We start from the raw sequence: 26,712 nt of genomic DNA, 5'->3' as shown, positions 1-26,712 counted from the left end.
CTACCCCGCGATGTTTTCCGGAAACCTATCCTACATTGCCACTGCATGTTTCCTCACCTCCCCATACTGACCACACCGAGGTGCTTTTCTCCATTTTACGTTACCACCCACTGCCTATCCAAATTCAGGCCCTCCGATTCACACCACCCCGTGATGTTTTTCTCACTCCTACTAGTGAATGCCCTGTTAGAAAGCCTTACAATGCGCACCACCCGGCGATGTTTTTTAGAAACCTATCCTACATTGCCAATGCATGTTTCCAGACCTCCCCATGCTGACCACCCCGTGTTGCCTTTCTCCATCCTACATTGCCACTCACTGCCTTTCCTAATTCAGAACATCTGATTCACACCACCCGTGATGTTTTTCTCACTCCTACTAGTGAATGGCAAGTTAGAAACCCTTACAATGCACAACACTCCGTGATGTTTATCAAAAAATTGTCCTACATTGCCACTGCATGATTCCTGACCTCCCCATGATGACCACCCCATGGTGCTTTTCTCCATTTTATGTTACCACTCACTGCCTATCCTTATTTAGGCCCTCTGATTCACACCACCCGTGATGTTTTTCTCACTTCTTCTAGTGAATTGACTGTTAGAAAGCCTTACAATGCGCACTACCCCACTTTTTTTCCCAAAACCTATCCTACATTGCCACTGCATGTTTCCTCACCTCCCCATGCTGATCACCCTGTGGTGCTTTTCTCCATCCTTCATTGCCACTCAATGCCTATCCTAATTCAGGCCCTCCGATTCACACCACCCCGTGATGTTGTTCTCACTCCTACCAGTGAATGGCCTGTTAGAAACACTTACAATGCACACCACCCAGCGATGTTTATCAGAAACCTATTTTACATTGCCACTGCATGTTTCCTTGCTTCTTCATGCTGACAAACCCCTGGTGCTTTTCTCCATCTTACATTGCCACTCACAGCCTATTCTAATTCAGGCCCTCTGATTATCACCATCCCGTGATGTTTTTTTCACTCCTACTTGTGAATGGCATGTAAGAAATCCTTAGTATGCGCACCACCCTGCGATGTATTTCAGAAATCTATCCTACATTGCCATTGCATGTTTCCTGACCTCCCCATGCTCACCAACCGCTGGTGCTTTTCTCCATCCTACATTGCCACTCACTGTCTATCTTGATTCAGGCCCTCTGATTGACACCACACCATGATGTATTTCTTACTCCTACTAGTGAATGGCCTGTTAGAAAGCCTTACAATCCGCACTACCGAGCGATGTTTTTCAGAAAACTATCCTACATTGCCACTGCATGTTTCCTGACCTCCCCATCCTGAGCACCCCGTTGTGCTTTTCTCCATTCTTCATTGCCACTCACAGCCTATCCTGATTCAGGCCCTCCGATTCACACCACCCCGTGATGTTTTTCCCACTCCTACTAATGAAAGATCATTTGGAAACCCTTACAATGAGCACCACACCGCGATGTTTTTCAGAACCCTATCCTATATTGCCACTGCATGTTTCCTGACATCCACATGCTAACCACCCCGTGGTGCTTTTCTCCAGCTGACATTGCCACTCACTGTCTATCTTGATTCAGACCCTCCGATTCAAACCACCCTGGGATGTTTTTCTCACTTCATCTATGAATGGCCGGTTAGAAACCATTACAATGCGCAGCACCCCGCGATATGTTTCAGAAACCTATCCTACATTCCCACTGCATGTTTCCTGAACTCCCGATACTGACCACCCTGTGGCGCTTTTCTCTATGCTACATTGTTACTCACTGCCTATCCTAATTCAGGCCCTCAGATTCACACCACCCTGTGATGTTTTTCTCACTGCTTCTAGTGAATGGCCTGTTATAAAGCCTTTAAATGCGCACCACCCGGCGATGTTTTTCAGAAACCTATCCTTCATTTCCAATGCATGTTTCCTGACCTCCCCATGCTGACCACCCGTGGTGCTTTTCTCCATCCTACATTGCCACTCACTACCTATCCTAATTCAGAACATCTGATTCACACCACCCCGTGATGTTTTTCTCACTCCTACTAGTGAATGGCCTGTTAGAAACCCTTACAATGCTCAACACCAGCGATGTTTTTCAGAAACCTATCCTACATTGCCATCGCATGTTTCCTGACCTCAACATGCTCACCAACCCGTGGTGCTTTTCTCCATTCTACATTGCCACTCACTGCCTATCCTAATTCAGGCACTCCGATTCACACCACCCCGTGATGTTTTTCTCACTGCTACTAGTGAATGGCCTGTTTGCAACCCTTACAATGTGCACCACCCCTCGATATTTTTCAGAAACCTATCCTACATTGCAATTGAACGTTTCCTGACCTCTCCATGTTGACCACCCCGTGGTGCTTTTCTCCATTCTTCATTGGCACTCAGTGCCTATCATAATTCAGGCCCTCCGATTCACACCACCCCGAGATGATTTTCTCACTCCTACTAGTGAATGGCCTGCTACAAACCCTTACAATGTGCACAACCCTGCGATGTTTTTCAGAAACCTATCCTACACTGCCATTTTATGTTTCCTGACCTCAACATGCTCACCAACCCGTGGTGCTTTTCTCCATTCTTCATTGCCACTCAGTGCCTATCCTAACTCAGGCCCTCCGATTCACACCACCCCGTGATGTTTTTTCACTCCTACTTGTGAGTGGCTTGTTAGAAAGCCTTACAATGCGCACCACCCTGCAATGTTTTTCAGAAACGTATCCAACATTGCCATTGCATGTTTCCTGACCTCCCCATGCTGACCACCCCGTGGTGCTTTTCTGCATTCTTCATTGCCAATCAATGCCTATCCTGATTCAGCTCCTCCGAATCACACCACCCTGTGATCTTTTTCTCACTCCTTCCAGTGAATGCCCTGTTAGAAACCCTTACAATTCTCATCACCCGCGATGTTTTTCAGAAACCTATCCTACATTGACACTGCACGTTTCCTGACATCCACATGCTAACCACCCCGTGGTGCTTTTCTCCAGCTGACATTGCCACTCACTGTCTATCTTGATTCAGGCCCTCCGATTCAAACCACCCTGTGATGTTTTTCTCACTTCATCTAGTGAATGGCCTGTTAGAAACACTTACGATGCGCAGAACCCCGCGATATGTTTCAGAAACCTATCCTACATTCCCACTGCATGTTTCCTGACCTCCCCATTCTGTCCAACCCATGGCGCTTTTCTCTATGCTATATTGCCACCCAATGCCTATCCTAGTTCAGGCCCTCCGATTCATACCACCTGGTGATGTTTTTCTCACTGCTTCTAGTGAATGGCCTGTTATAAAGCCTTACAATGCGCACCACCCGGCGATGATTTTCAGAAACCTATCCTACAATGCCAATGCATGTTTCCTGACCTCCCCATGCTGACCACTCCGTGGTGTTTTTTCCATTTTACATTGCCACTCACTGGCTATCCTAATTCAGAGCATCTGATTCAAACCACCCCGTGATGTTTTTCTCACTCCTACTAGTGAATGGCCTGTTAGAAACCCTTACAATGCTGAACACCTGCGATGTTTTTCAGAAACCTATCCTACATTGCCATCGCATGTTTCCTGACCTCACCATGCTCAACAACCCGTGGTGCTTTTCTCCATTCTACATTACCACTCACTGCCTATCCTTATTCAGGCACTCCGATTCCCACCACCCCGAGATGATTTTCTCACTCCTAATAGTGAATGGCCTGTTTGCAACCTTTACAATGTGCAGCACACCTCGATGTTTTTCAGAAACCTAACCTACATTGCCATTGCGTGTTTCCTGACCTCCCCATGTTGACCACCCCGTGGTGCTTTTCTCCATTCTTCATTGCCACTCAGTGCCTATCCTAATTCAGGCCCTCCGATTCCCACCACCCCGAGATGATTTTCTCACTCCTAATGGTGAATGGCCTGCTACAAACCCTTACAATGTGCACAACCCTGCGATGATTTTTAGAAACCTATCCTACACTGCCATTTCATGTTTCCTGACCTCACCATGCTCACCAACCTGTGGTGCTTTTCTCCATTTTTCATTGCCACTCAGTGCCTATCCTAATTCAGGCCCTCCGATTCACACCACCCCGTGAAGTTTTTTCACTCCTACTTGTGAATAGCTTGTTAGAAAGCCTTACACTGCGCACCACACCGTAATGTTTTTCAGAAACCTATCCAATATTGCCATTGCATGTTTCCTGACCTCCCCATGTTGACCACCCCGTGGTGCTTCTCTGCATTCTTCATTGCCACTCCCTGCCTATCCTAATTCAGGCCCTACAATTTATACCACTCCATGATGTTTTTCTCACTGCTTCTAGTGAATGGCCTGTTATAAAGCCTTACAATGCGCACCACCCGGCGATGTTTTTCAGAAACCTATCCTACATTGCCAATGGATGTTTCCTGACCTCCCCATGCTGACCACCCCATGGTGCTTTTCTCCATCCTACATTGCACTCAATGCCTATCCTAATTCAGAACATCTGATTCACACGACCCCGTGATGTTTTTCTCACTCCTACTAGTGAATGGCCATTTAGAAACCCTTACAATAAGCACCACCCCGTGATGTTTTTCAGATAATTATCCTACATTGCCACTGCATGTTTCCTGATATCCCCATGATAACCACCCCGTGGTGCTTTTCTCCATCCTACATTGCCACTCACTGCCTATCCTAATACAGGCCCTCCGATTAACACCACGCTGTGATGTTTTTCTCACTCCTACTAGTGAATGGCCTATTAGAAACCCTTACAATGCGCACCACCCCACATTTTTTTTTCAGAAACCTATCCTACATTGCCATTGCATGTTTCCTCAGCTCCCCATGCTGACCACCCTGTGGTGCTTTTCTCCATCCTACATTGACACTAAATGCTTATTCCAATTCAGGCCCTCCGATTCACACCACACCATGATGTATTTCTAACTCCGACTAGTTAAAGGCCTTTTAGAAACCCTTACAATGAGCACCACCCCGCGATGTTTTCAGAAACCTATCCTACATTGCTACTGCATGTTTCCTGACCTCCCCATGCTGACCACCCCGTGGTGCTTTTCTCCATCTGACATTGCTACTCACTGTCTATCTTGATTCAGGCCCTCCGATTCACACCACAACATGATGTATTTCTCACTGCTACTAGTGAATGGCCTGTTAGAAACCCTTACAATGGGCCCCACACCCCGATGTTTTTCAGAAACCTATCCTACATTGCCACTGCATGTTTCCTGACCTCACCATCTTGACCAGGGCATGGTGCTTTTCTCCATCCTACATTGCCACTCACTGCCTACCCTGATTCAGGCCCTCCGATTCACACCACCCTGTGATCTTTTTCTCACTCCTTCCAGTGAATGCCCTGTTAGAAACACTTACAATTCTCATCACCCGCGATGTTTTTCAGAAACCTATCCTACATTGACCCTGCATGTTTCCTGACCTCCCCATGCTGACCACATTTGGTGCCTTTCTCCATCATACATTGCCACTCACTGCCTATTCTGATTCAGGCCCTCTGATTCAAACCACGCTGTGATGTTTTACTCACTCCTAGTAGTGAATGGCCTGTTAGAAACCGTTACAATGCGCACCACCCCGCGATGTTATTCAGAAACCTATCCTACATTGACACTGCATGTTTCCTGACCTCCCCATGCTGACCACACCGTAGTGCTTTTCTCTATCCTGCATTGCCACTCACTGCCTATCCTAATTCAGGCCCTCCGATTCACACCACCCCGTGCTGTTTTTCTCACTCCTACTAGTGAATGGCCTGTGAGAAAGCGTTACAATGCGCACCACCTGGCGATGTTTTTGAGAAACCTATCCTACATTGTCAATGCATGTTTCCAGACCTCCCCATGCTGACCGTGCCGTGGTGCTTTTCTCCATCCTACATTGCCACTCAGTGCCTATCCTGATTCAAGCCTTCCAATTCACAGCACCCCGTGATGTATTTCTCACTTCTAATAGTGGATGTCTTCTTAGAAACCCTTACAATGCGCACCACCCCGTGATGTTTTTCAGAAAACTATCCTACATTGCCACTGCATGTTTCCTGACCTCCCCATTCTCACCCACCCGTGGTGCTTTTCTCCAACCTACATTGCCAATCACTGTCTAACTTGATTCAGCCCCTCCGATTCACACCACACCATGATGTATTTCTCACTCCTACTAGTGAAAGGCCTGTTTGATACCCTTACAATGCGCCCAACCCCGCGATGTTTTTAAGAAACCGATCCTGCATTGCCACTGCATGTTTCCTGACCTCCCCATCCTGACAACCCCGGGGTGCTTTTCTCCATCCTACATTGCCACTCACTGCCTATCCTGAATCAGGCCCTCCGTTTCACACCACTCTGTTATATTTTTCTCACTCCTACTAGTGAATGGCTTGTTAGAAACCCTTATAATTCGCACCACCACGCGATGTTTTCCAGAAACCTATCCTACGTTGCCACTGCATGTTTCCTCACCTCCCCATACTGACCACACCGAGGTGCTTTTCTCCATTTTACGTTGACACTCACTGACTATTCTATTCAGGCCCTCCGAATCACACAACCCCGTGATGTTTTTTCTCTCTCCTACTAGTGAATGTCCTGTTAGAAAGCCTTACAATGCGCACCACCCTGCGATGTTTTTCAGAAACCTATCCTACATTGCCAATGCATGTTTCCTGACCTCCCCGTGCTGCCCATCCCGTGGTGCTTTTCTCCATCCTACATTGCACTCACTGCCTATCCTAATTCAGAACATCTGATTCATACCACCCGTGATACTTTTCTCACTCCTATTAGTGAATGCCCTGTTAGAAACCGTTACAATGCGCACCACCGCATGATGATTTTCAGAAAACTATCCTATATTGCCACTGGGTGTTTCCTGACCTCCCCATGATGACCAGGCATGGTGCTTTTCTCCATCCTACATTGCCACTCACTGCCTATCCTGATTCAGGCCCTCTGATTCACACCACCCTGTGATGTTTTCATCACTTCTCCTAGGGAATGGCCTGTTAGAAACACTAACAATGCGCACCACCCCCCGATGTTTTTCAGAAACCTGTCCTACATTGCCACTGCATGTTTCCTGACCTCCACATGCTGACCACCCCATGGTGCTTTTCTCCTTCCTACATTTCCACACACTGCCTATCATAATTCAGGCCCTTCGATTCACACCACCCCGTGATCTTTTTCTCACTCCTTCTAGTGAATGCCCTGTTAGAAACCCTTACAATTCTCACCACCAGCGATGTTTTTCAGAACCCTATCCTACATTGACACTGCATGTTTCCTGACCTCCCCATGCTGACCACACCGTGGTGCTTTTCTCCATCCTACATTGCCACTCACTGCCTATCCTGATTCAGGCCCTCTGATTCAAACCACGCTGTGATATTTTACTCACTCCTACTAGTGAATGGCCTGTTAGAAACCGTTACAATTCACACCACCCCGCGATGTTTTTCAACAACCTATCCTACATTGACACTGATATGTTTCCTGACCTCCCCATGCTGACCACACCGTGGTGCTTTTCTCCATCCTACATTGCCAATCACTGTCTAACTTGATTCAGGCCCTCCGATTCACACCACACCATGATGTATTTCTCACTCCTACTAGTGAATGGCCTGTTAGATACCCTTACAATGCGCCCAACCCATCGATGATTTTCAGAAACCAATCCTGCATTGCCACTGCATGTTTCCTGACCTCCCCATCCTGACCACCCCGTGGTGTTTTCTCCATCCTACATTGCCACTCACTGCCTATGCTAATTATGGCCCTCCGATTCACACCACCTCGTGATGTTTTTCTCTCTCCTACTAGTGAATGGCCAGTTGAAAACCCTTACAATGCGCACCACCCCGCTTTTGTTTTCAGAAAACTATCCTACATTGCCACTTCATGCTTCCTTACCTCCCCATGCTAACCACCCTCTGGTGCTTTTCTCCATTCTACATTGCCACTCAATGCCTATCCTAATTCAGGCCCTCCGATTCACACCACCTCCTGATGTTGTTCTCACTCGTACTAGATAATGGCCTGTTAGAAATCCTAACAATGCGCAACACCCCGCGATGTTTTTCAGAAACCTATCCTACATTGCCACTGCATGTTTCCTGACCTCCCCATGTTGAGCACCCTGTAGTGCGTTTCTCCATTCTTCATTGCCACTCCCTGCCTATCCTAATTCAGGCCCTCCGATTCACACCACACCATGATGTATTTCTCACTCCTACTAGTGAATGGCCTGTTAGATACCCTTACAATGCGCCCAACCCATCGATGTTTTTCAGAAACCGATCCTGCATTGCCATTGCATGTTTCCTGACCTCCCCATCCTGACCACCCCGTGGTGTTTTCTCCATCCTACATTGCCACTCACTGCCTATGCTAATTATGGCCCTCCGATTCACACCACCTCGTGATGTTTTTCTCTCTCCTACTAGTGAATGGCCTGTTGAAAACCCTTACAATGCGCACCACCCCGCTTATGTTTTCAGAAAACTATCCTACATTGCCACTTCATGCTTCCTTACCTCCCCATGCTAACCACCCTCTGGTGCTTTTCTCCATTCTACATTGCCACTCAATGCCTATCCTAATTCAGGCCCTCCGATTCACACCACACCCTGATGTTGTTCTCACTCGTACTAGATAATGGCCTGTTAGAAATCCTAACAATGCGCAACACCCCGTGATGTTTTTCAGAAACCTATCCTACATTGCCACTGCATGTTTCCTGACCTCCCCATGTTGAGCACCCTGTAGTGCGTTTCTCCATTCTTCATTGCCACTCCCTGCCTATCCTAATTCAGGCCCTCCGATTCACACCACCCCTTGATGTTTTTCTCACTTCTACTAGTGAATGGCCTGCTGCAAACCGTTACAATGCGCACCAGCCGGCGATGTTTTTCAGAAACCTATTCTACATTGTCACAGCATGTTTCCTGATGTCCCCATCCTGATCAGCGCTTGGTGCTTTTCTCCATCCTACATTGACACTCACTGCCTATCCTGATTCAGGCCCTGCAATTCACAACAGCCCGTGATGTTTTTCTAACTCCTACTAGTGAAAGGCCTTTTAGAAACCCTTACAAGGCGAACCACCCCGCGATGTTTTTCAGAAACCTATCCTACATTGCCACTGCATGTTTCCTGACCTCCCCATGCTGACCACACCATGCTGCTTTTCTCCATTTTTCATTGACCCTCACTGCCTATCCTAATTCAGGCCCTCCATAGACACCACCCCGTGATATTTTTCTGTATCCTACTAGTGCATGGCCTTTTAGATAGCCTTACAATGCGCACCACCCGGCGATGTTTTTCAGAAACCTATCCTACATTGCCAATGCATGTTTCCAGACCTCCCCATGCTGGAAACCCCGTGGTGCTTTTCTCCATCCTACATTGCCACTCACTGCCTATCCTAATAAAGAACATCTGATTCACACCATCCGTGATGTTTTTCTCACTCCTACTAGTGAATGGCCAGTTACAAACCCTTACAATGCGCACCACTCCGTGATGTTTTTCCAAAAATTATCCTACATTGCCACTGCATGTTTCCTGACCTCCCCATGATGACCACCCCATGGTGCTTTTCTCTATCCTACATTGCCACTCACTGCCTATCCAAATTTAGGCCCTCCGATTCACACCACCCGTGATGTTTTTCTCACTCCTACTAGTGAATGGCCAGTTAGAAAACCTTACAATACGCACCACTCCGTGATGTTTTTCCAAAAATTATCCTACATTGCCACTGCATGTTTCCTCACCTCGCCATGCTGACCACCCTGTGGTGCTTTCCTCCATCCTACATTGCCACTCAATGCCTATCTTAATTCAGGCCCTCTGATTCACACCATCCCGTGATGTTTTTATCACTCCTACTTGTAAAAGGCATGTTAGAAATCCTTAGAATGCGCCACCCTGTGATGTTTTTCAGAAACCTATCCTACATTGCCATTACATGTTTCCTCACCTCCCCATGCTCACCAACCCGTGGTGCTTTTCTCCATCCTACATTGCCACTCACTGTCTATCTTGATTCAGGCCCTCCGATTCACACCACACCAGGATGTATTTCTCACTCCTACTAGTGAATGGCCATTTAGAAAGCCTTACAATCCGCACTACCGAGCTATGTTTTTCGGAAAGCTATCCTACATTGCCACTGCATGTCACCTGACTTCCCCATCCTGACCTCCACGTGGTGCTTTTCTCCATTCCTCAATGCCACTCACGGCCTATCGTGATTCAGGCCCTCCGATTCACACCACCCCGTGATGTTTTTCCCACTCCTACTAGTGAAAGATCCTTTGGAAACCCTTACAATGAGCACCACACCGTGATGTTTTTCAGAAAACTATCCTACATTGCCACTGCATGTTTCCTGACCTCCCCATGCTGACCACCCTGTGGTGCTTTTCTCCATTCTTCATTGCCACTCACTGTGTACCCTAATTCAGGCCTTCCGATTCACACCAACACGTGATGTTGTTCTCACTCCTACTAGTGAATGGCCTGTTAGAAACCCTTACAATGCACACGACCCCGCTTTTTTTTTCAGTAACCTATCCTACATTGCCACTGCATGTTTCCTGACCTCCCCATGCTTACCTCCCTATGGTGCTTTTCTCCATCCTACATTGCCACTCAATGCCGATCCTAATTCAGGCCCTCCGATTCACACCACCCCATGTTGTTCTCACTCCTACAAGTGAATGGCCTGTTAGAAGCCCATACAAAGCGCACCACCCAGAGATGTTTATTAGAAACCTATTCTATATTGCTACTGCATGTTTCCTTGCATCCCCATGCTGACAAACCCGTGGTGCTTTTCTCCATTTTTCATTGCCACTCACTGCCTATCCTAATTCAGGCCCTCCGATTCATATCACCACGTGATTTTTTTCTCACTCCTACTAGCGAATGACCTGCTACAAATCCTTACAATGCGCACCACCCTGTGATGTTTTTCAGAAACCTATACTACATTGCCATTGCATGTTTCCTGACCTCCCTATGCACACCAACCCGTGGTGCTTTTCTCCATCCTACATTGCCACTCACTGTCTATCGTGATTCAGGCTCTCCGATTCACACCACACCATGATGTATTTCTAACTCCTACTAGTGAATGGCCCGTTAGAAACCCTTACAATTCGCAATACCCCACGATGTTTTTCAGAAAGCTATCCTACATTGCCACTGCATGTTTCCTGACCTCCCCATCCTGACCACCCCTTGGTGCTTTTCTCCATCCTACATTGCCACTCACTGCCTATCCTGATTCAGGCATTCCGATTCACACCACCCTGTGATGTTTTTCTCACTTCTACTAGTGAATGGCCGGATAGAAACACAATGCGCATCACCCCGCGATGTTTTTCAGAAACTTATCCTACATTGCCACTGCATGTTTCCTGCTCTCCCTATGTTGACCACCCTGTGATGCTTTTCTCCATCCTATATTGCCACTCACTGCCTATCATAATTCAGGCCATCCGATTCACACCACCCCGTAATGTTTTTCTTACTCCTACCAGTGAATGAACTGTTAGAAAACCTTACAATTCTCACCACTCGCGATGTTTTTCAGAAACCTATCCTACTTTGCCACTGCATGTGTCCTAACCTCCCCATGCTGACCACACCGTGGTGCTTTTCTGCATCCTACATTGCCACTCACTGCCTAACCTGATTCAGGCCCTCTGATTCAAACCACGCTATCATGTTTTTTTCACTCCTACTAGTGAATGGCCTGTTAGAAACCCTTACAATGCGCAGCACCACGCGATGTTTTTCAGAAACCTATCCTACGTTGACACCGAATGTTTCCTGACATCCCCATGCTGAACACACTGTGGTGCTTTTCTCTAACCTAATTCAGGCCATCCGATTCACACCACCCTGTGATGTTTTTCTCACTCCTACTAGTGAATTAGCTGTTAGAAAGCGTTACAATGCGCACTACACGCGATGTTTTTCAGAAACCTATCCTACATTGCCAATGCATGTGTCTGGACATCCACATGATGACCATTCCATGGTGCTTTTCTCCATCCTACATTGCCACTCACTGCCTATCATAATTCTGGCCCTCGGATTCACACCACCCCATGATGTTTTTCTCACTCCTACTAGTGAATGGCCTGTTTGAAATACTTACATTGCGCACCATTCCGATTTTTTTTCAGAAATCTATCTTACATTGCCACTGCATGTTTCCTGACCTCCGCATGCTGACAACACCGTGGCGCTTTTCTCCATTCTACATTGCCTCTCACTGCCTATCCTAATTCAGGCCCTCCGATTCACGCTACCCGTGATGTTTTTCTCACTCCTACTAGTGAATGGCCTGTTAGAAACCCTTACAATGCGCACAACCCCGCTTTTTTTTTTCAGAAACCTATCCTACATTGCCAATGCATGTTTCCTGACCTCACCATGCTCACCAACCCGTCGTGCTTTTCTCCATCCTACATTGCCCCTCACTGTCTATCTTGATTCATGCCCTCCGATTCACACCACACCATGATGTATTTCTCACTCCTAATAGTGAATGGCCTGTTAGAAAGCCTTACAATGCGCACTACCCCACTATTTTTTTTCAGAAACCTATCCTACATTGCCACTGCATGTTTCCTGACCTCTCCATCCTGACCAGCCCGTGGAGCTTTTCTGCATCCTACATTGCCACTCACGGACTATCCTGATTCAGGCCCTCCGATTCACACCACCCCGTGATGTTTTTCTCACTCTTACTAGTGAATGGCCTGTTAGAAACCCTTACAATGCCCACTACCACGCGATGTTTTTCACAAACCTATCCTTCATTGCCACTGCATGTTGCCTGACCTCCCCATGCTGACCCCCCCGTGTTGCTTTTATCCATCCGACTTGCCACTCACTGTCTATCTTGATTCAGGCCCTCCGATTCACACCACTCCATGATGTATTTCTCACTCCTATTAGGGAATGACCTGTTTGTAACCCTTACAATGCGCACCAACCCGCGATGTGTTTTAGAAACCTATCCTACATTGCCACTGCATGTTTCCTGACCTCCCCATCCAAGACCACCCCATGGTGCTTTCCTCCATCCTACATTGCCACTCACTGCCTATCCTGATTCTGGCCCTCCGATTCACACCACCCTGCGATGTTTTTCTACTTCTACTAGTGAATGGCCTGTTAGAAACCATTACAATGCACACAACCCCGCGATGTTTTTCAGAAACGTGTCCTACATAGCCACTGCATGTGTCCTGACATCCCCATGCTGACCACCCCGTGGTGCTTCTCTCCATCCTACATTGCCACTCACTGCCTATCCTGATTCAGCCCCTCTTATTCAAATCACGCCAGGATGTTTTTCTCACTCCTACTAGTGAATGGCCTGTTAGAAACCCTTAAAATGCGCACCAACCCTTGATGTTTTTCAGAAAACTATCCAACATTGCCACTGCATGTGTCCTGACCTCCCCATGCTGACCACCCCGTGGTGCTTTTCTCTATCCTACTTTGCCACTCACTGCCTATCCTAAATCAGGCCCTTCGATTCACACCACCCCGTGATGTTGTTCTCACTCGTACTATTGAATGGCCTGTTAGAAATCCTTACAATGCGCACCACCCAGAGATGTTTATCCGAAACATATTCTACATTGCCACTGTATGTTTCCTTGCCTCCTCATGATTACAAACCCAAGGTGCTTTTCTCCATCAGACATTGCCACTCACTTTCTATCTTGATTCAGGCCCTACAATTCACACCACAACATGATGTATTTCTCACTGCTACAAGTGAATGGCCAGTTAGAAACACTTACAATGGGCCCCCACCCCGATGTTTTTCAGAAACCTATCCTACATTGCCATGGCATGTTTCCTGACCTCCCCATGCTGACCACCCAGTGGTGCTTTTCTCCATCCTACATTGCCAATCACTGTCCAACTTGATTCAGACCCTCCGATTCACACCACCCCGTGAAGTTTTTCTCACTCCTACTAGTGAAAGGCCTTTTAGAAAACCTTACAATGAGCACCACCCTGCAACGTTTTTCAGGAACCTATCCTACATTGCCACTGCATGTTTCCTGACCTCCCAATCCTGACAACCCCGTGGTGCTTTTCTCCATCCTACATTGCCACTCACTGCCTATCCTGAATCAGGGCCTCTAATTCAAACCACTCCGTTATATTTTTCTCACTCCTACTAGTGAATGGCCTGTTAGAAGCCCTTATAATGCATACAACCCCGCGATGTTTTCCAGAAACCTATCATACATTGCCACTGCATGTTTCCTCACATCCACATGCTGACCAAACCGAGTTGCTCTTCTCCATTTTATGTTACCAATCACAGCCTATCCAAATTCATGACCTCCGATTCACACCACCCCGTTATGTTTTTCTCACTTCTACTAAGAATGCCCTGTTAGAAAGCCTTACAATGCGCACCACCTGGCAATGTTTTTCAGAAACCTATCCTACATGGCCAATGCATGTTTCCTGACCTCCCCATGCTGACCACCCCGTGGTGCTTTTCTCCATCCTACACTGCACTCACTGCCTATCCTAATTCAGAACATCTGATTCACACCACCCCGTGATGTTTTTCTCACTCTAACTAGTGAATGGCCTGTTAGAAACCCTTACAATGCGCACCACCCCTTGATGTTTTTCAGAAAACTATCCTATATTGCCACTGCTTGTTTCCTGACCTCCCCATGATGACCACCCAATGGTGCTTTTCTCCATCCTACATTGCCACTCACTGCCTATCCTAATTATGGCCCTCCGATTCACACCACCCCGTGATGTTTTTCTCACTCCTACTAGTTAAAGGCCTTTTAGAAACCCTTGCAATGAGCACCACCACGCGATGTTTTTCAGAAACATATCCTACATAGCAACTGCATGTTTCCTGGCCTCCCCATGCTGACCACCCCGTGGTGCTTTTCTCCATCCGGCATATCCACTAACTGCCTATCCTGATTCAGGCCCTCCGATTCACCCCACCCTGTGATATTTTTATAACTTCTCCTAGTGAATGGCATGTTAGAAACACTAACAATGCGCACCACCCCGTGATGTTTTTCAGAAACCTGTCCTACATTGCCACTGCATGTTTCCTGACCTCCCCATGCTGACCACCCCATGGTGCTTTTCTTCATCCTTCATTGCCACTCACTCCCTATCATAATTCAGGCCCTTCGATTCACACCATTCCGTGATCTTTTTCTCACTCCTTCCAGTGAATGCCCTGTTAGAAACCCTTAAAATTCTCACCACCCGCGATGTTTTTCAGAAACCTATCCTACATTGACAGTGCATGTTTCCTGACCTCCCCATGCTGACCACACCGTGGTGCTTTTCTTCATCCTACATTGCCACTCACTGCCTATCCTAATTCAAGCCCTCCGATTCACACCACCCCGTGATGTTTTTCTCTCTCCTACTAGTGAATGGCCTGTTGGAAACACTTACAATGCGCACCACCCCCCCTTTTTTTTCAGAAACCTATCCTACCTTGCCACTGCATGTTTCCTGACCTCCCCATGCTGACCACACTGTGGTGCTTTTCTCCATCCTACATTGCAAATCACTGCCTATCCTGATTCAAGCCTTCCGATTCACACCACCCCGTGATGTTTTTCTCTCTCCTACTAGTGAATGGCCTGTTGGAAACCCTTACAATGCGCACCACCCCCCTTTTTTTTTCAGAAACCTATCCTACATTGCCACTGCATGTTTCATGACCTCCCCATGCTGACCACCCTCTGGTGCTTTTCTCCATCCTACATTGCCACTCAATGCCTATCCTAAATCAGGCCCTCTGATTCACACCACCCCCTGATGTTGTTCTCACTCGTATTAGATAATGGCATGTTAGAAATCCTTACAATGCGCACCACCCCGCGATATTTTTCAGAAACCTATCCTACATTGCCACTGCATGTTTCCTGACGTCCCCATGTCGACCACCCCGTGGTGCTTTTCTCCATTCTTCATTGCCACTCACTGCCTATCCTAATTCAGGCCCTCCGATTCACACCACCCCGTGATGTTTTTATCACTCCTACTAGTGAATGGCCTACAACAAACCCTTAGAATGCGCATCCACCGCGATGTTTTTCAGAAACCTATAATACATTGCCATTGTATGTTTCCAGACCTCCCCATGCTCAGCACCCCGTAGTGCTTTTCTCCATCCTGCATTGCCACTCACAGTCTATCTTGATTCAGACCGTCCGTTTCACACCACCTGTGATGTGTTTTTCACTGCTACTTGTGAATGGCTTGTTAGAAAGCCTTAAAATGCGCACCACTCCGCGATGTTTTCCAGTAACCTATCCTACATTGCCATTACATGTTTCCTGACCTCCCCATGTTGACCATCCCGTGGTGCTTTTCTCCATTATTCATTACCACTCACTTCCTATTCTAATTTAAGCCCTCCGATTCACACCACCCCCTGATGTTGTTCTCACTCGTATTAGATAATGGCCTGTTAGAAATCCTTACAATGCGCACCACCCCGCGATATTTTTCAGAAACCTATCCTACATTGCCACTGCATGTTTCCTGACCTCCCCATGTCGACCACCCCGTGGTGCTTTTCTCCATTCTTCATTACCACTCACTTCCTATCCTAATTCAAGCCCTCCGATTCACACCACCCCTTGATGTTTTTCTCACTCCTACTAGTGAATGGCCTGCTACAAACCCTTACAATGCGCACCACCCGGCGATTTTTTTCAGGAACCTATCCTACATTGCCATTGCATGTTTCCTGCCCTCCCTATGCACACCAACCCGTGGTGCTTTTCTCCATGCTACATTGCCACTCACTGTCTATCCTGATTCAGGCCCTGCGATTCACTCCACCCCGTGATGTTGTTCTCACTCCTACTAGTGAATGGCCTTTTAGAAAGCCTTACAATGCGCACAACCTCGCGAAGTTTTTCAGAAACCTATCCTACATTGCCACTGCATGTTTCCTGACCTCCCCATGCTGACCACACAATGATGCTTTTCTCCATTTTTCATTGCCCCTCACTGCCTATCCTAATTCAGGCCCTCCATTCACACCACCCCGTTATATTTTTCTCTATCCTACTAGTGAATGGCCTGTTGCATAGCTTTACAATGGGCACCACCCGGCGATGTTTTTCAGAAACCTATCCTACATTGCCAAGGCATGTTTCCAGACCCCGCATGCTGACCATCCCGTGGTGCTTTTCTCCATCCTATATTGCCACTCACTGCCTATCCTAATTCAGGCCCTCCGATTCACACCACCCGTGATGTTTTTCTCACTTCTTCTAGTGAATTGACTGTTATAAAGCCTTACAATGCGCACTACCCCACTTTTTTTCCTGAAACCTATTCTACATTGCCACTGCATGTTTCCTCACCTCCCCATGCTGACAACCCTGTGGTGCTTTTCTCCATCCTACATTGCCACTCAATGCCTATCCTAATGCAGGCCCTCTCATTCACACCACCCCGTGATGTTGTTCTCACTCCTACTAGTGAATGGCCTGTTAGAAACCCTTACAATGTGCACCACCCAGCGATGTTTATCAGAATCCTATTCTACATTGCCACTGCACGTTTCCTTGCCTCCCCATGCTGACAAACCCGTGGTGCTTTTCTTCATTCTACATTGCCACTCACTGCCTATCCTAATTCAAGTCCTTCGATTCACACCACTCCGTGATGTTTTTCTCACTACTACTAGTGAAAGGCCTTTTAGAATCCCTTACAATGCGAACCACCCCGCGATGTTTTTCAGAAACCTATCCTACATTGCCACTGCATGTTTCCTGACCTCCCCATGCTGACCACACCGTGGATCTTTACTCTATTTTACATTGCCACTCACTGCTTCTCCTAATTCATTCCCATGGATTAACACCACCCCGTGACATTTTTCTCTATACTACTAGTGAATTGCCTGTTAGAAACACTTACAATGCGCACTACCCCGCTTTTTTTCCGAAACCTATCCTACATTGCCACTGCATGTTTCCTCACCTCCCCATGCTGACCACCCTGTGGTGCTTTTCTCTATCCTACATTGCCACTCAATGCCTATCCTAATTCAGGCCCTCCGATTCACACCACCCCGTGATGTTGTTCTCACTCCTACTAGTGAATGGCCTGTTAGAAAACCTTACAATGTGCACCACCCAGCGATGTTTATCAGAAACCTGTTCTACATTGCAACTGCATGTTTCCTTGCTTCCCCATGCTGACAAACCCGTGTTGCTTTTCTCCATCCTACATTGCCACTCACAATGTATCCTAATTCAGTCCCTCCGATTCACACCACACCATGATGTATTTCTCACTCCTAGTATCTAAAGGCCTTTTAGAAACCCTTGCAATGAGCACCATCCCGCAATGTTTTTCAGAAACCTATCCTACATTCCTACTGCATGTTTCCTGACCTCCCCATGCTGACCACCCCATGGTGCTTTTCTCCATCCGACATTGCCACTCACTTTCTATCTTGATTCAGGCCCTCCGATTCACACCAAAACATGATGTATTTCTCACTGCTACTAGTGAATGGCCAGTTACAAACACTTACAAAGGGCCCCCACCCCGATGTTTTTCAGAAACCTGTCCTACATTGCAACTTCATGTTTCCTGACCTCACCATCCTGACCACCCCGTGGTGCTTTTCTCCATCCTACATTGCCACTCACTGCCTATCCTGATTCAGGCCCTCCGATTCACACCACCCTGTGATGTTTTTCTCACTTCTAGTAGTGAATGGCCTGTTAGAAACACTTACAATGCGCACCACCCCGCGATGTTTTTCAGAAATCTGTCCAACATTGCCACTGCATGTTTCCTGACCTCCCCATGCTGACCACCCCGTGTTGCTTTTCTCCATCGTACATTGCCAATCACTGTCCAACTTGATTCAGACTCTCCGATTCACACCACCCCGTGATGTTTTTCTCAATCCTACTAGTGAAAGGCCTTTTAGAAACCCTTACAATGAGCACCACCCTGCAACGTTTTACAGAAACCTATCCTACATTGCCACTGAACGTCTCCTGACCTCCCAATCCTGACCACCGCGTGGTGCTTTTCTCCTTCCTACATTGCCACTCACTGCCTATCCTGAATCAGGCCCTCTAATTCAAACCACTCCGTTATATTTTTCTCACTCCTACTAGTGAATGGCCTGTTAGAAACCCTTATAATGCGCACCACCCCGCGATGTTTTCCAGAAACCTATCCTACATTGCCACTGCATGTTTCCTCACCTCCCCATGCTGACCAAACCGAGTTGCTTTTCTCCATTTTATGTTACCACTAACAGCCTATCCAAATTCAGGCCCTCCGATTCACACCACCCCGTTATGTTTTTCTCACTCCTACTACAGAATGCCCTGTTAGAAAGCCTTACAATGCGCACCACCTGGCAATGTTTTTCAGAAAAATATCCTACATTGCCAATGCATGTTTCCTGACCTCCCCATGCTGACCACCCCATGGTGCTTTTCTCCATCCTACATTGCACTCACTGCCTATCCTAATTCAGAACATCTGATTCACACCAGCCGTGATGTTTTTCTCCCTCCTACTGGTGAATGGCCAATTAGAAACCCTCACAATGCGCAACCCTCCGAGATGTTTTTCAAAAAATTATCCTACATTGCCACTGCAGGTTTCCTGACCTACCCATGATGACCACCCCGTGGTGCTTTTCTCTATCCTACATTGCCACTCACTGCCTAACCTAATTCAGGCCTTCTGATTCACACCACCCGTGAGGTTTTTCTCACTCCTACTAGTGAATTGCCTATTAGAAACCCTTACAGTGCGCACTACCCCGCTTTTTTTTCCGAAACCTATCCTACATTGCCACTGCATGTTTCCTCACCTCCACATGCTGACCACCCTGTGGTGCTTTCCTCCATCCTACATTGCCACTCAATGCCTATCCTAATTCAGACCCTCGGATTCACACCACCCCGTGATGTTGTTCTCACTCCTACTAGTGAATGGCCTGTTAGAAACCCTTACAATGCGCACCACCCAGCGATGTTTATCAGAAACCAATTCTACATTGCAACTGCATGTTTCCTTACCTCCCCATGCTGAAAAACCCGTGGTGCTTTTCTCTATCCTACATTGCCACTCACAGCCTATCCTAATTCAGGCTCTCAGATTCACACCACCCCGTGATGTTTTTCTCACTCCTACTTGTGCATGGCATGTTAGAAATCCTTAGAATGAGCACCACCCCGCGATGTATTTCAGAAACTTATCCTACAATGCCACTGCATGTTTCCTTACCTCCCCATGTTGACCACCCCGTGGTGCTTTTCTCCATTCTTCATTGCCACTCACTGCCTATCCTAATTCAGGCCCTCTGATTCACACCACCCTGTGATGTTTTTATCACTCCTACTTGTGAATGGCCTGCAACAAACCCTTAGAATGCGCATCACCCCGCGATGTTTTTCAGAAACCTATCCTACATTGCCATTGCATGTTTCCTGACATACCCATGCTCACCAACCCGTGATGCTTTACTCCATCCTACATTGCCACTCACAGTCTATCTTGATTCAGACCCTCCATTTCACACCACCCCGTGATGTTTTTTTCACTCCTAGTTGTGAATGGCTTGTTAGAAAGCCTTAAAATGCGCACCACCCCGCGATGTTTTCCAGTAACCTATCCTACATTGCCATTGCATGTTTCCTGACCTCCCCATGTTGACCAACCCATGGTGCTTTTCTTCATCCTACATTGCCACTCACCGTCTATCCTAATTCAGAACATCTGATTCACACCAGCCGTGAAGTTTTCTCCCTCCTACTAGTGAATGGCCAGTTAGAAACCCTTACAATGCGAACCCCTCCGTGATATTTTTCAAAAAACATCCTACATTGCCACTGCATGTTTCCTGACATCACCATGATGACCACCCCGTGGTGCTTTTCTCTATCCTGCATTGCCACTCACTGCCTATCCTAATTTAGGCCCTCTGATTCACACCACTCGTGATGTTTTTCTCAATCCTACTAGTGAATTGCCTGTTAGAAACACTTACAGTGCGCACTACCCCGCTTTTTTTTCCGAAACCTATCCTACATTGCCACTGCATGTTTCCTTACCTCCCCATGCTGAAAAACCCATGGTGCTTTTCTCCATCCTACATTGCCACTCACTGCCTATCCTAGTTCAAGTCCTTCGATTCACACCACCCTGTGATGTTTTTCTCACTCCTACGAGTCAAAGGCCTTTTAGAAACCCTTACAATACGAACCACCCCGCGATGTTTTTCAGAAACCTATCCTACATTGCCACTGCATACTTCCTGACCTCCCAATGTTGACCACCCCGTGGTGCTTTTCTCCATTCTTCATTGCCACTCACTGCCTATCCTTATTCAAGCCCTCCGATTCACACCACCCCGTGATGTTTTTATCACTCCTACAAGTGAATGGCCTGCAACAAACCCTTAGAATGCGCATCACCCCGCGATGTTTTTCAGAAACCTATCCTACATTGCCATTGCATGTTTCCTGACCTCCCCTTGCTCACAAACCCGTGGTGCTTTTCTCCATCCTACATTGCCAATCACTGTCTAACTTGATTCAGGCCCTCCGATTCAAGCCACCCCGTGATGTATTTCTCACTCCTACTAGTGAATGGCCTTTTAGAAACCCTTACAATGAGCACCACACTACAATGTTTTTTAGAAACCTATCCAACATTGCCACTGCAAGTTTCTTGACCTCCCCATCCTGACCACCCCGTGGTGCTTTTCTCCATCCTACATTGCCACTCACTGCCTATTCTGAACCAGGCCCTCCTATTCACACCACTCCGTTACATTTTTCTCACTCCTACTAGTGAATGGCCTGTTAGACACCCTTATAATGCGCACCACCCCGCGAAGTTTTTCAGAAACCTATCCTACATTGCCACTGCATGTTTCCTCACCTCCCCATACTGACCACACCGAGGTGCTTTTCTCCATTTTACGTTACCACTCACTGCCTATTCAAATTCAGGCCCTCCGATTCACACCAACCCGTTACGTTTTTCTCACTCCTACTAGTGAATGCCCTGTTAGAAAGCCTTACAATGCGCACCACCCTGCGATGTTTTTCAGAAACCTATCCTACATTGCCAATGCATGTTTCCTGACCTCCCCGTGCTGACCATCCCGTGGTGCTTTTCTCCATCCTACATTGCACTCACTGCCTATCCTAATTCAGAACATCTGATTCTCACCAAGCCGTAATGTTTTTCTCACTCCTACTAGTGAATGGCTTGTTAGAAACCCTTACAATGGGCACCACCGCATGATGTTTTTCGGAAAACTATCCTATATTGCCACACCGTGTTTCCTGACCTCCCCATGATGACCTCCCCATGGTGCTTTTGTCCATCGTACATTTCCACTCACTGTCTATCCTAATTACGGCCGTCCGATTCACACCACTCCGTGACGTTTTTCTCTCTCCTACTAGTGAATGGCCTGTTGGAAACCCTTACAATAGGCACCACCCCGCTTTTTTTTTTCAGAAACCTATCCTACATTGCCACTGCATGTTTCCTCACATTCCCATGCTGACCACACTCTGGTGCTTTTCTCCATCCTACATTGCCACTCAATGCCTATCCTAATTCAGGCCATTGGATTCACACCACCCCCTGATGTTGTTCTCACTCTTACTAGATAATGGCCTGTTAGAAAGCCTTACAATGTGCACCACCCCGCGATGTTTTTCAGAAACCTATCCTACATTGCCACTGCATGTTTCCTGATCTCCCCATCCTGACCACCCCGTGGTGCTTTTCTCCATCCTACATTGACACTCACTGCCTATCCTGATTCAGGCCCTGCGATTCACACGAGCCCGTGATGTTTTTCTCACTCCTACAAGTTAAAGGCCTTTTAGAAACCCTTACAATGTGAACCACCCCGCGATGTTTTTCAGAAACCTATCCTACATTGCAACTGCATGTTTCCTGACCTATCCATGCTGACCACACCATGGTCCTTTTCTCCATCCTACATTGCCACTCACTGCCTATCCTAATTCAGAACAACTGATTCACACCACCCGTGATGGTTTTCTCCCTCCTACTAGTGAATGGCCTGTTAGAAACCCTTACAATGCGCACCACTCCGTGATGTTTTTCAAAAAACTATCCTACATTGCCACTGCATGTTTCCTGACCTCCCCATAATCACCACCCCATGGTGCTTTTCTCTATCCTACATTGCCACTAAATGCCTATCCTATTTCAGGCCCTCCGATTCACACCACCCGTGATGTTTTTCTCACCTCTTCTAGTGAATTGACTATTAGAAAGCCTTACAATGTGCACTGCCCCACTTTTTTTCCCAAAACCAATCCTACATTGCCACTGCATGTTTCCTCACCCCCCCATGCTGACCACCCTGTGGTGCTTTTCTCCATCCTACATTGCCACTCAATGCCTTTCCGAATTCAGGCCCTGCGATTCACACCAACCTGTGATTTTGTTCTCACTCCTAGTAGTGAATGGCCTGTTAGAAACCGTTACAATGCGCACCACCCAGCGATGTTTATCAGAAACCTATTCTACATTGCCACTGCATGTTTCCTTGTCTCCCCATGCTGACAAATCCGTGGTGCTTTTTTCCATCCTACATTGCCACTCACAGCCTATGCTAATTCAGGCTCTCTGATTGACACCATCCCGTGAGGTTTTTTTCACTCCTACTTGTGAATGGCCTGTTAGAAAGCCTTACAATGCGCACTACCGAGCGATGTTTTTCAGAAAGCTATCCTACATTGCCACTGCATGTTTCCTGACATCCACATGCTAACCACCCCATGGTGCTTTTCTCCATCCTACATTGCCACTCACTGCCTATCCGGATTCAGGCCCTCCGATTCAAAGCACCCTGTGATGTTTTTCTCACTTCGTCTAGTGAATAGCCTGTTAGAAACCCTTACAATGCGCAGCACCTCGCGATATGTTTTAGAAACCTATCCTACATTCCCACTGCATATTTCCTGACCTCCCCATGCTGCCACCCCGTTGCGCTTTTCTCTATGCTACATTGCCACTCACTGCCATTCCTAATTCAGGCCCTCCGATTCACACCACCCGGTGATGTTTTTCTCACTGCTACTAGTGAATGGCCTGTTATAAAGCCTTACAATGCGCACCACACGGCGATGTTTTTCAGAAACTTATCCCACATTGCCAATGAATGTTTCCTGACCTCCCCACGCTGACCACCCTCTGGTGCTTTTCTCCATCCTACATTGCCACTCACTGCCTATCCTAATTCAGAATATCTGATTCACACCACCCCGTGATATTTTTCTCACTCCTACTAGTGAATGGCCTGTTAGAAACCGTTACAATGCGCACCACACCGTGATGTTTTTCAGAAAACTATCCTACATTACCACTGCATGTTTCCTGACCTCCCCATGCTGACCACCCTGTGGTTCTTTTCTACATTCTTCATTGCCACTCACTGCGTATCCTAATTCAGGCCCGCCAATTCACACCACCCCATGATGTTTTTCTTACTCCTACTAGTGAATGGCCTGTTAGAAACCCTTACCGTGCACACGACCCTGCTTTTTTTTTTCATAAACCTATCCTACATTGCCACTGCATGTTTCCTGAACTCCCCATGCTTACCATCCTTTGGGGCTTTTCTCCATCCTACATTGCCACTCAGTGCCAATCCTAATTCAGGCCCTCCGATTCACACCACCCCATGTTGTTGTTCTCACTCCTGGTAGTGAATGACCTGTTAGAAACCGATACAAAGCGCACAACCCAGCGATGTTTATTGGAAACCTATTCTATATTGCCACTGCATGTTTCCTTGCCTCCCCATGCTGACAAACCCGTGGTGCTTTTCTCCATCCTACATTGCCATTCACAGCCTATCCTAATTGAATCCCTTTGATTCACACCACCCTGTGATGTTTTTTTCACTCCTACTTGTGAATGGCTTGTTAGAAAGCCTTACAATTCTCACCAGCCCGTGATGTTTTTCAGAAACCTATCCTATATTGCCATTGCATGTTACCTGACCTCCCCATGTTGACCACCCCTTGGTGCTTTTCTCCATTCTTCATTGCCACTCACTGCCTATCCTAATTCAGGCCCTACGATTCACACCACCGCTTGATGTTTTTCTCACTCCTACTAGTGAATGGCCTGCTACAAACCATTACAATGCCCACCACCCGGCGATGATTTTCAGAAACCTATCCTACATTGCCACTGCATGTGTCATGACCTACACATGATGACCATCCCATGGTGCTTTTCTCCATCCTACATTGCAACTCACTGCCTATCATAATTCTGGCCCTCCGATTCACACCACCCCATGATGTTTTTCTCACTCCTACTAGTGAATGGCCTGTTTGAAACCCTTGCATTGCGTACCATTCCGCTTTTTTTTTCAGAAACCTATCCTACATTGCCCCTGCATGTTTCCTCACCTCCCCATGGTGACCACCCTGTGGTGCTTTTCTTCATCCTACATTGCCACTCAATGCCTATCCTAATTGAGGCCCTCCGATTCACACCACCCCATGATGTTGTTCTCACTCCTACTAGTGAACGTCCTGTTAGAAACCCATACATTGCGTACAACCCAGCGATGTTTATCAGAAACCTATTCGACATTGCCACTGCATGTTTCCTTGCCTCCCCATGCTGACAAACCCGTGGTGTTTTCTCCATCCTACATTGCCACTCACAGACTATCCTAATTCAGTCCCTAAGATTCACACCACCCCGTGCTGTTTTTCTCACTCCTACTTGTGAATGGCTTTTTAGAAATCCTTACAATGCGCACCACTCCGCGATGATTTTCAGAAACCCATCCTACATTGCCACTGCATGTGTCCTGACCTCCGCATGCTGACCACACCGCGGTGCTTTTCTCCCTTCTACATTGCCACTCAGTGCCTATCCTAATTCAGGCCCTCCGATTCACACCACCCATGATGTTTTTCTCACTCCTGCTAGTGAATGGCCTGTTAGAAAAACTTACAATGCGCACCACCCCGCTTTTTTTTTTCAGAAACCTATCCTACATTGCCAATGCATGCTTCCTGACCTCACCATGGTCACCAACCCATGGTGCTTTTCTCCATCGTACATTGCCCCTCACTGTCTATCTTGATTCATGCCCTCCGATTCACACCACACCATGACGTACTTCTCACTCCTACTAGTGAATGGCCTGTTAGAAAAACTTACAATGCGCACCACCCCGCTTTTTTTTTCAGAAACCTATCCTACATTGCCACTGCATGTTTTCTGACCTCTCCATACTGACCACCCCGTGGAGCTTTTCTCCATCCTACATTGCCACTCACGGCCTATCCTGATTCAGGCCCTCCGATTCATACCACCCCATGATGTTTTTCTCACTCCTACTAGTGAATGCCCTATTAGAAAGCCTTACAATGCGCACCACCCGGCGATGTTTTTCAGAAACCTATCCTACGTTGAGACTGCATGTGTCCTGACCTCTCCATCCTGACCACATCATGGAGCTTTTCTCCATCCTACATTACCTCTCACGGCCTATCCTGATTCAGGCCCTCCGATTCACACCACCCTGTGATGTTTTTTTCACTCCTAC

Source organism: Cavia porcellus, unplaced genomic scaffold (assembly GCF_034190915.1).
Source record: "Cavia porcellus strain 051 isolate PalLab524CR breed Dunkin Hartley unplaced genomic scaffold, mCavPor4.1 scaffold_39, whole genome shotgun sequence".
NCBI lineage: Eukaryota > Metazoa > Chordata > Mammalia > Rodentia > Caviidae > Cavia > Cavia porcellus.
This window is presented reverse-complemented; position numbering follows the sequence as displayed.